At 44.8% G+C, this 16,640-nt stretch overlaps 1 protein-coding gene across 2 annotated transcripts in view; it reads left to right on the plus strand.

Annotated features, from left to right (window-relative positions):
- The window catches only part of PLPPR1 (phospholipid phosphatase related 1), a 296,435-nt gene that overhangs the window by 185,295 nt on the left and 94,500 nt on the right, over nucleotides 1-16,640 (plus strand). The window contains exon 1 of one of the 2 annotated variants that reach the window (XM_019517068.1): nucleotides 9,224-9,395. The exons of the other annotated variant lie outside the window; for it this stretch is intronic. The gene's annotated coding sequence lies outside the window, so the exon portion shown is untranslated. Of the gene's footprint in view, nucleotides 1-9,223; nucleotides 9,396-16,640 lie in introns of those variants that run through there. 2 annotated transcript variants of the gene reach the window in all.

Consider the following 16,640-nt stretch of genomic DNA (forward strand, 5'->3'; position numbering starts at 1 on the left):
TTGTCTGTCTGCCTGCTGGAGATACATAGTTAGCTCTGCATGAACTCAGGGTAGGGTAGAGGAGACTCCAGAACTGCTGTAGGTGGGTGAGATTGCTTGGAGAAAACTTGTAGTTGCACCCTTCCCCTGGTGCATCTGTATCTTCTTATTCCTAAGTTTGTGGACAGCTCTCTTCAGGGTTTAGGGATTTTTTATGTATTGGAGCAGTAAGCTGTGGGGAACCTGTGTCTTTCCTGCCAAGCCCTGCTAAAAAATCATAAGGAGTTAATGTTAACCCTGAGGAAGCCCCCTTTTTAAGAGGCTACCCATGGTAGCAGAACTTGGCAAGAGTACTCGGAACATGAGAGAAGCTGATTCTGCTAAAAACTGCAGAAGTAGGGTAGTTATTCCAGGACAGCAGGACTGGCATAGTAGCCCAGGTCTGTTGTACCAAGAAGGCTTCCTTTGTGAAGACTCAGCTGGATTCATGGGGTTTGCAGTCAAAACTGCTGCCTGTTCTGTAAGAGACCAGCCTCTCCCATTCTCCAACTGAATGTCTGAGGCCCTAGACAGATATAACATTTAAAGCACTTCAGACAGCTTTGAAGTCCTTCAAAGGGTGAACTGACAAGCGTACACATCCTTGCTGGATAGATTAGAGGCTCTATGCTCCTGAAACCATCTTGCTAAGGCCTGGGCAAAACCTTGATTCAGGAAGGTCTCCACTTCTAGCAGGCCTCCCTCCCCCTGTCACCACCTCCCCTCTCTCCCACCCCTTCTCTTTAGTTTGATGTTGCCCCTTCTTTTTAGTTTGCCACGGTCTCAGCTTTAAACAAGCCCCCCTTCTCTCGCACCCCTTTTTCATTTAATGAGTTCTCAGCTTCCTACCCAGTCCTCCCCCAACCCACTCCCTTGCCCAGACACACTTCTCTCTCTTTTCCTGGAAGGTAATGAACACCAGGAAGAGATAGTACAAGGCTGAGTTGGGCTGCCAAAAATATAATGAGCAGGAAGTATCAAGGTCCTTGCAGATCACACCTGGAACATGAAAGGTGATAAATGACACATCTTCCAGGAAGATAAGCAGGGTTAACAGTGAGGGGACAGGACAGATACTTGGTTCACACACCAAAGTGGTGAAGCAGGGTACAGCTGCATGAGTATCTGTGTGGTAGCTGATGACTGCTTTTCTTGTGTAATCATTAGACTCTGTTTGTGTCTAATTCAATGTATAATAAAGGTATAAAAGATATGAATGCTCTGTCATGCTTTGGACATGTAACCCCCATGCACTTTGATCTGATCAGCTGGCTGATGGTGATTAAGGCTCTCTCATTGTGTTGAATAGTACTGCATGCAGCAAACCAGGGATGAACCTGAGCCATTAGGGTTTTGGTCTAGCTGACCCAGGCAGTTGTAACAGCCATACGAAGCATTTCAGAAGTAACCCTGGAGAAAACAGCAACTTCTTTGTAGCACTTTATAATGCATGGTTATAGGTAGCATGACAGGGACGATTGCTCAGTCCTCCTGTACCCCACAACGCTTTGCAGGGGAGAGCGGGACAAAGAGTTGTCATGAGGGCTACAGAGCTTGAATCCTTGTGTGCCTCTCCACCTCCACTCCCCTGGTTCTGGCAGAGAGGATACTCCAGTCTCCTGGAGGCAAGGGCACAAAATAGTGCTCTGTGGTTGTCTGTCTTGCCCCCACCATGGAGGAAGGATGGGGCAAGTGGAGCCACAAGACTGAGCACTATCGTGGCATACTGTCTTGGTGGACAACATGCTGCTACATTCAGCCATAGTAATTTTGAGGTGCTTCAGTGAGGGAACAGAAGGAGGCTGTCTGCCCACAGCTGAAGCACTGTTTTTTTTTTTTAAAGCACTTAACTAAGCAACAGCCTTTGAAGCGCTGCAAATGTTATGTCTCTCCAGGGTCTGAGAGAAGCCTTTGCAATGGGAAGGATCCACTTCCTACCTGCCATCTTCCCCATTTTTTTTTATGTGCAAGTCCCTAATTTTATTTCACTACCTTGTGAATGCCTTTGTACTGTGTTACCTAATGGCATTTCTGCACTACAGGCTTAATTGCAAACTGTTAGGGTGTCATAGCTGGAAACAGTTAATGGTGTCCTGAGCCACTCGCTAGACCATAGTTCAATCCATTGTTGCCATATTAGGGAATGCTGATGATCGCCTATGGCAGGATCCCTCCCTTAATCCTTAGGTAATTCACAGACTAGCTGCTTTGGCCAGCATTTGCCATTAAGCACAACTTGCAAGAGAGCAGTCTCTAATCAAGCGGTCTTATGTATGGCATGCAGCTAGCACTGACACGATACCATGGACAGAGCAGTCTTCTCTGAGGGCATAGTCGCAGCAAAGGCCAGTCATTCAGCAGAGTGACCTACAACAGTGTGCCAGCTATGCTGTCAGCATCCCAGCAGTTATCAATGGCTCCTGCTAATTGACAACTCAGTCTGAATGCAGAGGATTCATTCCCTCCTTTCAGCGTACTAAATGCAGATTGTCATGGAAAAACGTGTGACTGCTCACAGCAAGATGGGCATTTCCCACAGTGATGTAGTGGGCACTGATCTGCTGCAAGTGCTTTGCATATCAAGATATGAATACAAAGAAGCTTGCTTGGGAATGGAGAGGTCAAGTGGCAAGCACAGTTAGTGAAGTTAAAACACTGAGTTGATTAAGGATAGAAAACTGAGATGTTACTTGTTAATGTTCCAGCATTGCTGCCAGCAGCTTTCAGGCTTTCATTTTAACAGTGCATCTGAGGATGATTATTAACCAAAGGTGGATTTTAAAATGACTATGATGTGTTGGACCTGAGTCTCCTCTGTTCCATGCTACTTTAGCCAGACTGCTGGGTAACGCTTGTGTGTGTGTGTATGTCTGTACTACATTAGAGCCACTGCCATAATTTCAGCATAGATATACAGCAAGAATAATGACAATTCAAGACAATGGAGCACCAGGTCTACAACACCCTGATATATTTTAAGCTGCCACCAAATCTCCCCAAAGTCTTCTTGGGGTGAGGGAGAGGGGAGTGGCAGCTTACAGATATATCAGGGGAGAGCATCAGGGGCTAGGTGTACAACTATTCACCAAAGTGCCCCAGGGGAAAACCAGAAGCAATGGTCATAAACTCCTAGAAGGTTTCAGACTGGATATAAGGGAAAACTTCTTCACGGTTCGTGTGACCAGACTCTGGAATAAATTCCCAGCTGGGGTGGTGCAGGCACCTACCCTTCAAAAGAAGACTGGACACGCACCTTGCTGGGGTTATTTGACTCCAGTGGTCTTTCCTGCCCAGAGCAGGGGGACTGGATTCAATCTCACGAGGTCCCTTCCAGCCTTAACCTTCTGTGAATCCCTTACCCTTTCTATTCCTGTGCATATGCACTTTACATCAAAATAACCAGGGCCCTCAGGAACCAGAGATGCCTGCTCCTCTAGGCAGTGTTTTTCATTATTAAGAGTAATTTTTTCAATTTTCACATGGCTGGAGGCTAGTTATAAGTTACCTATACACAGGGAAACAAAAACAGGAGAAAAACATGTATGGATCTGTCAGTCAGAAACAGACATTCAAGGGCAGCCACAGTGAATGATAATGAAATGGCTCCACGCTTGCTGCTTCCAGTTTTGAAAGGTAGCAGAATATGCCCCTTGAGACTTGAAGCAAGGCATCTTGCCAGGCTTTTTTTCATTGCTCACCTTAAACTTGAATGGGCAGTGCTGTTTGCAAGAAGGCTGTTGTGGAGGAAAACAGGGAAGTAAGGACTTCTGCTGAGGTCAGTTATACTATTTACAGGGACAGTGTCACCAGCTGCTGCAGTGGCCTCAAGGCTTGGAGTATGTGTGTGTGGGGGCGGAGGAGGGGGTGTTGGTGGGGTGTTCGGCCACCTCTGCAGCACTGGTCACTGATCAGTGGCAAGCTCATGAAATTTTCATGGCTGAGACTGGAAGTATGCTATTTTGATAAAAATCCCAGATTGACCTATCATAGGTTGCCATGAGTAACTGAATCAAGTTTATAATAACTTACCTCAAGAGCCAGGGCTTTGGAACCTATGTTAATGTCTTTCTATATAGTTTGGAGATAGAAACGGCTAGTGAGGTTTGCCAAACCTTGCTCTATTTGAGGTCATGTTTCCACTTTGTTCTTTGTGTGACAATCTAGGACACTGTTAGGCTATACTCTCTACTCCTGTGATAGCAGATGCCTCTTCTGCACATGTTCAGGAATCCAGCCAACGGAGCCCCACTGCTGTGGCCATCCAAGCAGTCCCCTTCCTGTGTTCTCCAGGCTTAGAAACAAAGAAAAGACAAAAGATGCAATTTAAAAAACAAAACAAAAACATTGCATGTAATTCTAGCAGTAACCCCAAAATAATCATAGAAAATATACTGTACCTACAGACTTTGGTGTCTTTGTCTAATATTAACCTCAATCTACTCCTCTAGAAGCTGTAGACACTCCCAAAACACGAAGGCCAATCCTTAATTACTATGACAATGTGGAGAGTGTGACTAGTAATTGCCAGCTGCAGTTCTGAGATGAATAATGATTTATTTAGGAATTCACAAGCAGAATAGATCCAGGCTTTATACAAATCTGTTCTCACCTTGCCTTCAGGATATGGGTAGATGCAAACATATCCTCCTTTGACACTATAGGAAATATTCAGATTTATGTGAAGGTCTAGTTTATACAGAAATTTGTAACCAATATATGTGGTATGGTTCTGAATGTAACCTTTTTTCTTAATAATATAGTTATTTCAGTATAACATGTGGTGTGGGTGGAAGCATACATGTAGAGAAGTGTTATGCCCATGTAGCCTACTCCCCTTCCTGTATATGGGATTAAAGTACAGCTGCTAATTCATGTGTATACCTGTACAGCTGTATCCAAACAGGAGTCTTTCTGTACTGGTGAAGTAAGCCTGGAAGGTACTTCTAGAGGCCATCTAATCCAGCCCCCTGTGTGCTTTTATCCACACTAAGTGTTATACTGAAATAATAGGGGTATGCGAAATGGGTTGCATTTGATTTGGATTCAGCCCACATCAGGGACAGTGATTCAATTTGTTGATTTGGATCACTGTCCCTGATTTGATTTGGCCTAATCCGAAACTGAAGATTTGATGCTGATTTGGAGATTCAGCAATTTGGCCATAGACACAGCTTTAAATGTTTTTTCTACATACCTTGAGGTACCAGGTGCAGCTCGTGAAAACTGCAATACTGCAGCAGATGGAGCGTCCCACAGGAATGTGGGGGGGCCCCCCTGTGTGCTTCCAGGTCTGCAGCCAAGCATCCTGGGGGCTGCCCCCTGCCCCCCTGGCTTGGGGATCAGCCGCAGAGGGACCCCGGGTGCCCCCCCAGACCCAGGGGACACCAGTTGCCAAGCCGGAGGGTTGCAGGAGGGGTCTCCCGGGCACTCCCTGGCAGACCTGGAAGTGGACCAGAAGTGGTTCTGGTCCACTTCCGGGTCTGCTGCTGAGCACGGTGGGGATCCCCCCGTGCTTCTGTGGGGCACTGCATTCTCCCCAGTATCACAGCATTCACAAGCCACCTGCTACCTTGAGGTATGTAGAAAAAACATTTAAAGCTGTGTCTATCTCTGAATCTTTCCGAATTGATTCAGAGGGCTCCAGTTCGATTCAGAGAGATTAAAGGGTCTCCTGATTTGATTCAGAGATTCAGCCACCGAATCAAGCTGAATCTCTGCCGAATCAAATCAGTGACTGAAGCTTCGCACAGCCCTATGAAATAACTGTATCATTAAAAGAAAAGTTATTCCTAACCATACCCCCAGTCCACACCAATCTGACTACGGAATAAAATTCTTCATTTCTGATTCCAAACATGGGAATCTGTCTGACCCTGAGCAGAGGGGCAAGACTCACCAACCTGGAACCTATTGGTTTTAGTCCCAGCAGGAGCATTGGCACACCCTGGTCAAAATCCCCAGCCTTGGCTGAAACTAACACCAAATGCTTCTGAGGAAGGCAAAAAAAGACCCCTGTAGCAACAGGAGGAGTAAACAAAAATATTTCCCAACCGCATGTGGCAGTAAGAAAAGCCCAGTGTCATGGAAAATACAAAACACCCTCCATTCTGTTCTACAACCTGGGGATATCAAGCACAACTCCATGTATTACACACTGTAACTGAACAGCCAGAACTCCTTCATTCTCCTGCGGCTGAACATTTTTTCTCCAACATCCACCTGCTCTAAACTGCACAGCTCTTCTCCAGCTCCCAGCAATCCATGTGCGAGGTGTGCCAGAGCTTCCAACTATTGCTTTTTGCAGAGCACTTCAGATCATCCTGGATCATTCCTGAACAATTCGTCACTTCCTTAGACGACCTCCTTGAAAAACTGCAGTGATGGAGATTTTACAACTTCTCTAGGCAATCTATTCTATTGCCTCTCGGTTCTAACAGTGAAGAATTTTTTTCCTGATAGCCAGTCTAAACCTGATTTGCTGCAACTTCAGCCATTGGTATGTATCCTGCTCTCTGCAGCAACAGAGACAAGGTATTCTACTTTTTCTTCAAGGCAGTCTTAGATATTTGAAGACTTCTTTCATGCCCCCCCTTAATTGCCTCTTCTGCTCTATTTTTTTCAACCACTCCTATGGTTTGCTTTATCACTTTTATTGCCCACTTTTGGACCCTCTCTAACTTCAACACATCCTTATTAAAATGTGGAACCCCAAACTACACGCGGTACACTAGATGAGGCCTAAGTAGTGCCTAACTACTCGTGTCCGGCATATACAGTAATGCATCTATTGATATAGCCCAAAACCGCATTCAGCTTTTCTGCAGCTCCACAGCATAGGGAGTCTATGATTCACCAGGACTCCTAGATAATTCTTTAGATAGTGCTGCTATCCAGCCAGTTATCATCCATTTCATATTTGTATTCTTCCTGAGGTGTAGCACCTTGCATTTGTTAATACTGAACTTCATCCTGTTGACTGTAATCCAGCTTTCCAGTCTATCAGGATTTTTCTGAATTGTGCTTCTGTCATCTAGTATGTTTACAATACTTTCCAGTTTTATATTGTCTGCAAATTTGCTTTTTATTCCAGCATCTAAGTCATTAGAAAACACAGTAAATAGTACCAACCTCAAGACAGACTCTGTGGCCGTATCCACACGTGGTGTGGACATTTGTTTCTCTGGGGGCAACTAGTGGTTGGCCCTGAAGCCTTATCTGGAGTCCTGGGAGCCTCCCAGGGCTGCAGCAGCAGCGATTCTGCCACAGGGAACCTGGCCAGCAGCCGCAGTGTGCCTCTGGGCAGTCCAACTCTGCTTTTGAGTGGCATGTGCTGCTCGTGTGCATGCTGCTCCGCTTTTTTTCTCCATGGGTGTTTTTTTTTTTTTTTGACCCCTGGATATCCAAGGGTCAGAAAAATCCTTTGCACTTCTCCCTTGCAGCATGGAGAGCAACTGAACCTGTGGTACATGGTGCTGCAGACACGTCTGCAGCACCACATACTGGCATGGCCATGCTCCTCTGGATGCATCCTGTGGATCTATAGTTAAAGCAGTACAACTTCCTTAGGTATATCAGGTTTGACCAACTCATTTGGCCCCATGGGCTGGATTTGGGCTGCAGGGTTTCTTGTGGACTGGACAGCTCATATTTAGCAGGGGTAGGGACAGGCACCAGGGCAGTGACATTGGTGCAGCTGCCAGAACTGCTGAAATGGCTGGCTCCAGAGCCCAGTGAGTAACTGCTGTCACTTGCCCCTACTGTTGCTCTGGTGCCAGCTTTAGATGCTAGTGGTGTGGCTGATAACTCCAAATTTAGCCATGGGGGTAGCCATGCTAACAAGCCCTGTGAGCTGCAGTTCAACCACTCATGGGCCACCAGTTGGATAGCCCTGAAGTAGGTCATTCCCAAGATAATTTTACATTGCTCCTGCAGCATAAAGTGGATGTAGACTGGATTTAAATTCTTTAAGGCCCCTTTTACACTGATAGAGTGTATCAAATGGAACTAGCATTAATCTCCATGAGAAGCCAATCTTTTTTATTTTATTTTATGGTTGCATCAGCATTTTGAGATGCTTTAATATTTTTCTTTAGCCTCGGAAACCTCCTTTTCCCTGCATGCTTTGAGAAGGTATGCACTTTAATTCCCACTTTAATTATTAACATGGTAAAAATAATACAATTAGTTCTTGGAATGGACTCATAGGGAGCTCCCTAGAGACCTGTCTTGATTCTTACCAAGCCTCAGCTTCAAAGGAGTGCCAGTGTTAATAATGCCTTTTTGCATCTGTTTTACTTTCTAACTTCTGTCATGGCACTGATTAAAGATGAAATTTCTTATGGCAAAGCCATTTGCTTAAAATGAATGCTTTCAGAATGGATCATCAGCTGTGTGCACTACTGTTGCTTAAGGAATTCCATCTTAAACAGCAGGTTACAAAATCAGGTCTATCAGCTGCAGGGAAAAAAAGCACTCTTGAGCAGGGGTGTGACACAACTTTAATAAGAAAAGAGAAAAAATGCTTTCATTTTTGTTTTGACACAAAGTAAAAATATATATTCTTTTGTATATGCAGGCTGTTCACTTGGAGGTGTTTCATTAATGCGTGGGAATCTGACCCATAATTTTTCCCCCTCCCCTCTTTAATATGAATTATTCATTTATATTAAACCAGCTTCTGGCTGCCTACCATTAATGTCTAGGCTTCACTGCAGAACATTTTTCACCTATGAGAGAGACTATTTGCTGAACCCAAGCCCTTTTCTATACAAAGTGAGCCAAATCCTTCTTGCCTTACTCCTGAAGAACTTCTGCTGACTTCAGTAGAGCAGTGCAAAAATGAGACAGGCAAGCTTTGGCTCCTGCTGTTTATATGTCCCCTCTGTTTTCTGTGTACTTGATAGACCTTTCAGGGTGAACCAGTCTTTCAGAGCGTGGCATTTGTGAAAAAAATGAAATAGAACAGATGTTCTACAAACTGCTCTAGGAGACTAATCTCTTGTTGATTCCTAAGGATCCATACTGCTAACTCCCATTAAGGTTAATGGGAGCGATGTAGTTACTTCCCTCACACCTCAGTGGGAGAACAGACCTTTGAGCTGTTGGACTGTCTGGATCAAATGGACATGTAATTAACCTGTCTTCTCAATCATCCTCATTATCCATAACCTTTCCCTTTTTTAAAATATTGCTTATCACCATCCAGCCTCCAAGATCTTAAAATTCAAGCTCTGCTTACAAAGGTAGATCAAGACTCAGAATTTTTCAGGACAAATGGAAACCTCAGCTCATCTAGTCTGACCTTTTACAAAATACAGGGCAGAGAATGTTCACCAGCTTCAAGGCAGATCACATGAGATCTGAGTCTACAGCCATTGGTAAATGAGATGCAATGCTTTCTACTACATTTACTGGTGACAAGAAAGGCACACAAACACCTACTGCTTATGGCAAAATCTCCTTTGAGGTGGTTCTACAAACACTACTAGTTTAAATTGTTGCTAAGGTTTACATAAGTCACAGCAAACTGTAGTGTGAGAGAAAAGTAACTATGGAAATGCTAGCAATACTGGTTAGCTAAGTTAATAAATATTGTAATTAATTGTTTAATTTAATGTGTGCCATTATCTTCCATGGGCCATCTTGGATGGTCCATGGCTAAGAGCTGTAGAGTTAGGTTTTCTGCTGGCAGAAGGCGGAGGGCTCTTTTTGTAGAAGCTCAGTTCGAGGTGGCCCTGGTTGCAGTGCGGTGACCACTGTGAAGCTGGAAACGTAGGATGGACAGGGACAGATTGAAAGGGCTGCATTGGTGCAATTTCAGCCCTTCCCTGTCCCTCTCTCCCCCATCTTTGACTCCTGCCCCACACAAACTTTAAGACCAACTGTCCGGGAAGGGCAGCATCATTTTTATTCAGGCAGTGCTGCTACTTCATGGCTTGTTATCATCTCCCTGATTCCTGATAATTTATCTCTGCTTGACCTGCATTACTGCCTTTCTATCTATTTAATGATCATTATGTTTCACTATTCAAATTATCCTTTCTTCTGCAGTTTTGCTGTCTGTTGGCCATTCCTGATAATGTCTCCTCTATTTCACAGCCCTGCAAACTGTTTCATCTCTAGTTAAAAACCCCTTGACATGGGTGTGGTAATATTAACTCAGATGTAGCAATGACTGATTGAAGTATTGGAGGCACTGTCCAAATATTCTAGAAGGCTAGATTGTTTTGTGAACTTGAATAAGAGACATGCATTTAACTATAATGACTACGGGAGCACTGAGATACTATATCTTTCTACTATTTGACTTTTTGTCCAGTTTATTGTGTTTTTCAAAACTTAATACATCATCTAGCAATTTAGTGAACATTCCATTAATTATATTTGGTTTTGCTTTGATCTTAAACTTTATAACATAGCACTAGCCCCCTTGCATATTACTAGAGCTCTTAGTCTTTCTTTAACTGGAGAAAATATGTGTTGTGTTATATGTAATGTTATATGTGGTATGTGCACGCCTTCTGCACCACCCCCTTTTCAAAATCCTAGGTCTACCCATGAGGATGTGGGACTTGAAAGGATCTTCTCAGTCATCAAGAAGTCTGGTCCCCTTTCACAGCCAACTATGTCATATCATCTCCTTTACGAACTGATTAAACTCCATCATACAATTAATTAGGCTGTTTGACTCCACTACCCCAATTCTGAGATTGTTACAGAATCTCAGTTCTTTAATATTTAGGAACCTTCTTCTAATTTTCACCTTAAATTTATTCATGGTCCACTTATACCCGCTTGTGTTTGTGCCACTTATTTTCCATTTGACGTACGTCTTCTTTCCTCCTGGCATTTACCCACTAATATATTTGTAGGAAGCCATCATGTATTTCTTACCTTCTGATTAAATTAAACAAACCCAGCTCTTACCATTTTCTCTTGTAAGATAGGCCCTCTGATCACATCCTAGTGCCCCTTCTTGGCACCTAATCCAGTTGGAATTCCCTTTTCTTGAAGTCATGACCAGATTTGTACTGTGTCCTAAATGAGGTCCCACCAGTACCTTGTACATGGCATCCTCAGCTGATGCTATCCTGGGATTTAATTGGCTTGCTTCCTAGCTACATCATGGTCATTTTGTGATCATCTAATACTGTACAGTCGAGTCTTTTTCCTCCCCTGCCTTTTCCAACTGATGAACCACACCTTAGAGCAGAAGTTCATGTTACCATATCCTAAACCCCCAGGTGGCAGTGGGTTTGTTTTGCAATGAAATTAATTACAATTACAGTCTCAGTCCTAGTTTTTCACAGTGTTCCAGAAGAGTCTTGCAGGACACTTGAAATGTCCTTTTTGTTCCAATAAAGCCAATGGCTAAGCTCTCACTGAGTTCTGTGGGGCCTCAGTAGGGTTGGGCTCATCAAAATTGTTCTTTTATTTTGTTTTCTAGTTTATAAAACATTTATTCAAGACATGGCCATGCTGGTGAGAACTGGCTCTGTTCATCAGGATCAGCCATTCCAGTTGGAATAAGCCTTCAGGGTGATGATCTGTGTTTGGAGCTACAGGAAAACTTGAATGTGTATGGACATCAGAGTTAGGAGAAAAGTTTCATAGATTTCATAGACATTAGGGCTGGAAGGGACCTTGGAAGACCATCGAGTCCAGCTCCCTGCCCAAAGGGCAGGAATTCAGCTGGGGTCATAGGACAGTATGACAGTATGTGAACATTAGCCAAACTATTTGTTGGTTGAACGAAGTGCTGGTACACTTCCTAGGTATTTTATGATTAATTCATTCAAATGTGAAGGGCCAGGTTACTTTTTAGATGCTTAATGGGGAAACAGAATTTTAGACAATCTGGGAAATGGGAAGCATCTGCTCAGCTGTCATCTAATCCTAGAGGCACTTAAGTTCAGTTAGAGCCTCAAGTTTTCACCTTCAAGTTGTTGTCAGGTACCTGAAGTCTGCTTTTCTGCATTCCCAGAAGCATCTCAGTCTTGACAGTAGATGCAATCTGTCTGTCTCATGCCCAAGTCAAATCAGGATTCAGAAACAAGGCATTCCTCTACTTTAAGGCATTCCTCTACTTTATCTTCTTTTGATAGGACTGGTTAGATAGACATCCTTAGAACATACCTTTTGGTTCAGACTTCATGCAAAATGCAATATTAGCTATGGAGGAATTGCTGCTTGAGGTATGTAACCATTTGCCATCTCAGAACCTTTTTCAGCCGGGTTTTTCCCTTTCCTCAAGCATCTCCCAGCAAACCCCAGTCATATACTAAACAAAGTAAACAAATAAAAGCCTCATGGTCCTGGACTCTGAGATGGCTCTGCTGTGGCTTTAGCCTTCCTTTCCCAGGCTTGTCCTTCTCATTGGTAAGAGGTTTCCTGCATCTGGTGCTTCTCCTCGTGGTTCTGCCTGCTGGCATTTTAGATTCCCAGTGAGCCATGACCCCGTTATACTCTTCCCATAGCTGCAGCCATTCCATCAGACTAGCTGCCTTCTCTTAAGGGGACAGGGTGCTTCTCTATTTCACACTATAGGAACTCGAGCACTTGCCCATGAGTGAGTACAGTTCCCTCCTCTGCCTGGGAAGATACAAAATAACATCTCCCACCTCCTAGCAACCACCTTGTTCTGGTTTGGGAGCATTCCCTGCCCTCCTGCTTGAAGCTATTCTGTTCTGAGAAGAATTGGGGATTCATTAGACCTCTGAGAAAATGAGAATAGGCATGACTAGCCTAAGGGTTGGGACACTTGCCTGGAAGGGGGTTCTAGTTCCTGCAGAAAGGACTGGGTATGCATTTCCTCCCATCACTTTTCAGCAGGCCTGCCCCTGGGGTTTAGATTCACCCTGATCTACATTATAAAATTTTACCCTAATCCACTGGCACACTTTAGGGGATTCCCTTCTCAGCATGAAGGATGTTTTAGGTCCCATTTGGAGTTGCCTAATTCCCCCTTTACAACATAAAAATTCTTGGTGCCTCACACAGGATCCAGGGGGGTTTATTTTTATCTGTTGTCGCCAGGTTTAGAATTTGTAGAAAGCCTGGTATTTACTGTAAAAGAAAAGCAACGTTTATGATGATTAATCATATTAATATGCAGTGTGTCCTGCCATGTACTCCCCACCCCCACTTTGTTTTTCTGGAATGCTGGCACTCTGGCACCTTACAAGGTAGACGTTATGATTTTTTCGGTGCTCCAGTCAAAAAAATTGCCTATCCCTATTTTATGGTATTTTCTGCAGCAAAGGATCATAGGATATCTCTTATTTTACATGCACCTCTGGTGGGAGATCATGGGAATTGCTACTCAGGCAACATGAAAATTTTTCCAGCTTTGGAAAAACTGAAGTGGTCAAGAGCATGTGTTTAGAGGGTTTGGTAGAATCCAAACGTGCCATCATGGACCAAACATTCATGCGAGTACAAAGAGGACTAAGTCATAAATCCAGATATGCAGTTTCAGCGGCATAGCTAGGAAGCTCTGCACCCTGGGCAGCCATGCGCAATGCCCAAGGCAATGCTGATCACAGCAGTGCATCCAGCTGCCTCTGCATTCATGCTTATTTTTGTGTTCCTCCCCCCTTCCCCCCTCTCCAAGAAGCGGTGCCCAGAGCTGCTACCCTGGTCACTGCTCCCTCCCTTCCCCCCCTTAGTTACACAACTGTGCAGTTCAAAGAATCAGAACCATGGTGATAGGAAAGTGCTATTCTGGGCAGGAAATTATAGATGATTCAACTGAAACATGCTAAGAAAATACTCCAGCTAGAAGCTAGTAAGTACAGCAACAACTCAGAGAGCTGTTTCAGCTTCATGATAATAAATATATCAGGCAGCACTATTCATTTAGTTCCTTTTGAACATAATAAAGATTTGATTTTTCTATGCCATTATTTGGGTTGTAGAAGTGCCACACTCACAAACACACATATACATAGTTAAGCAGGAGGATCTAAAAAAGACAAAACAAAAGGAGCTTTTTAAAAAATGTCTCCTGATTTTTGAGAATCTAGAATTTGAGGAAAGAGTGACTCATTTATTTATTTATTTTACTTTTGGGATTTAGTAATACTGGTTTCATGGGCAAGGGACAGACATTACACATAACCGGCTTAAGTGTTCAAAAACTGGTTTAAACCTGTAACAGAACAGATGTTTAGTACACATAAGCCAGTTTGAAAATGGCTGAAACCAGTTAGAGGTAAACTTGGTTGACGGTAGTATCAGACTTAACTGATTTGAGTCAAACCGGTTTATGCAATGTCTGTCCCAGACCCCTTGCTGGTTTAAGATTAAACCAGACTCCCCCAGCTGGCCTCTCCCCTTTGCTCCCTGGCTGGAGCTCTGGCAGAGACTTGCAGGCACAGCAGGGTCTGCCTGCCTTCCTCCTGCCCTCTCCCCAGACCTTGCTGCTCGCTGCTCAAGCAGGGCATCCTCCCTCCTTCCCTCACATCTCCCACAACACAGGCCCCAGCCCCACAGACCTTAGATATGTGGTATGCTAGCTAATGCCAAGGGGTGTCTGTGTGTATGTGTGTGTCTCAAATTTCACAGGGACAGGAAAACAGAACAGTGACTGCTTAGGGGTTTTTGGAGCTAATGAACAGGTCAGCTGGTAAACTGTTTAAGAAGAGTTTGAAACACTGTTATCAGCCCCCTGCTGGTTGCTTGCCTATCAGTTTGCTGCAGATAGTATAAAGAAACTGGGAGGGAGATTAAAAAGCTCCATATCATCAACAGATGCATGCACTGCATTCCCTCTTCCCCCTTCCCTCAGCATGCTAGCCAGGGGCTGTGGTCTGGCAACACTGTCACCCCCTTAACAGCCAGCGGGGAAAAGTCTGGGATGGTGCAGGCAGACCTCCCTAATCAGAATGTTCTGTTGGGGCCTGGCCACACCCCACTCAGCTCAGCGCTGTAGAGGAGATGGGAGGGCTGCTCTAGTGCCCCCTGACTTCTACTCTGACCCACTGCAGGCATGTGCCATGATTTCCTCAGTCCAGAGAAAATGTCCGGTTACAAACTGGTTCAGCCTAGCCAGGTTGATTCAACCTTTGCAGGTTAGTCTAATTCAGGCTTGGGCTTTTTGAATTCTGTTCCTAGTCAGGGTGTTGTGTTGCTGCTGTTAAACTTAAACTTAACACCAAATAACTTGCAATCGGAGCATGACAGTTGGGGGCAGGGAAGGTGCAGGAAAGAAAGTTCATACAGCATTAATGGGGAAAAAAATGTTATATTAGGAGGAGATATGGTAAGGGGAGGTGGGGATCCTAGTCCCATTTGTGCCTGTGAAAATAATCCCTTCACTGTATCTTGATCTCCCCTCCCCACCCCAAAGTGAACAGTCCACAGGATCCAAATAACATCACCAGTCAGATGTGTAATAACCATGACAAAAGCTTCCGTGTGCAAGTAACAAAGGCTTCCACATGTGATTAACTATTACTATCAATACTGAATTCAGTGGGATTGTATATGTATGCCTGCTCAGGAAAGCAGCCGTATTCAGAAGGGCACTTGCACCTGTACTAGGCATACCCATGAGTATTTTCCTGAACATGGATGGACTTAAGCCTGTGTTTTTAAATAGGAATAGAGGTCCTAAGGAGTGGAAGTCTTCAAAGTAGTTTTGTGGGCTTTGCTTAAGGCCCATGGTGCATTAAGTTTAAACATGCAATTAAATGTTTGCATGTTAGCAACCTAGATGCATATGATAGACTTGGACCATTTTGAAGATTACTGAGCTAAATAAAAAAAAAAATGGGACAGAAAAGAAATAAGTCCAAGCTGCCATAGACTCAGTAATGCCCACTCTCACAAAATTATCATGAGAGTCATGATTTCTAAGTAAAATTAAATCTGACTCATGATCTCACAATAGAACTCTTAAATCTCATGATTTTTTCTTCTGGTATGTGTAGAGCAGCACCCAGCAGGTAAGTTTGTGGAAGGGAAGGGGCGAAGGGACATATCGAGGCCCCCATGATGAGGGAGGGAGAGGGTCAGGGGCTGGGGCGAATGGGGCCCTGGGGCTGGGGTGGGTTGTGTGACAGAGCCACAGGTGGCTTGTCCAGAGGCACGGGGGGAAGGGAGAGGCTTTGCTCCCTGCCACTGCACACACCCCTGGGAGAGGCATGGGGGGCAAGCGCCCCCCCGGTTTGTGTGCAGGGCAGAGGCAGGCTCCCTGTCACAGGCTGGGGCCCTGCGCCATGCTGCTTTTGCCTCAAGGAGCTGCACAGCATTGTGCCTCCTGCCACCGGGCAGGCAGGGGACGCGCAGTGTAGCCAGTGCGTGACTCCTGGGGAAAAGGCAGCAGGGTACAGAGTGCCAGCCCACAATGGGCAGCGCACCTCTGCCATGCACACAAATCTGGGGGACACTTGCCCCCCATGCTTTCACTAGGGGTGCACACCACTCAGGGGGGCTGTGCAACGCCCCCCAGACAAGCTGCCAAGGGCTCTGTTGCATGAGCTGCCCCATTCACCCCAGCCCCTGCCCTGCCCTGCTGCCCCCCTCACCATGGAGACCTCAGTCTATCCCCCCATCTCCCCTTCCCTCTGTCCAACTCCCTGCTCAAGGCAGGACCATCCCCAACTAGATCATTCCACCCA

Source organism: Gavialis gangeticus, unplaced genomic scaffold (genome assembly GCF_001723915.1).
Source record: "Gavialis gangeticus isolate Ggan-Ray unplaced genomic scaffold, GavGan_comp1, whole genome shotgun sequence".
Taxonomy (NCBI): Eukaryota; Metazoa; Chordata; order Crocodylia; family Gavialidae; genus Gavialis; species Gavialis gangeticus.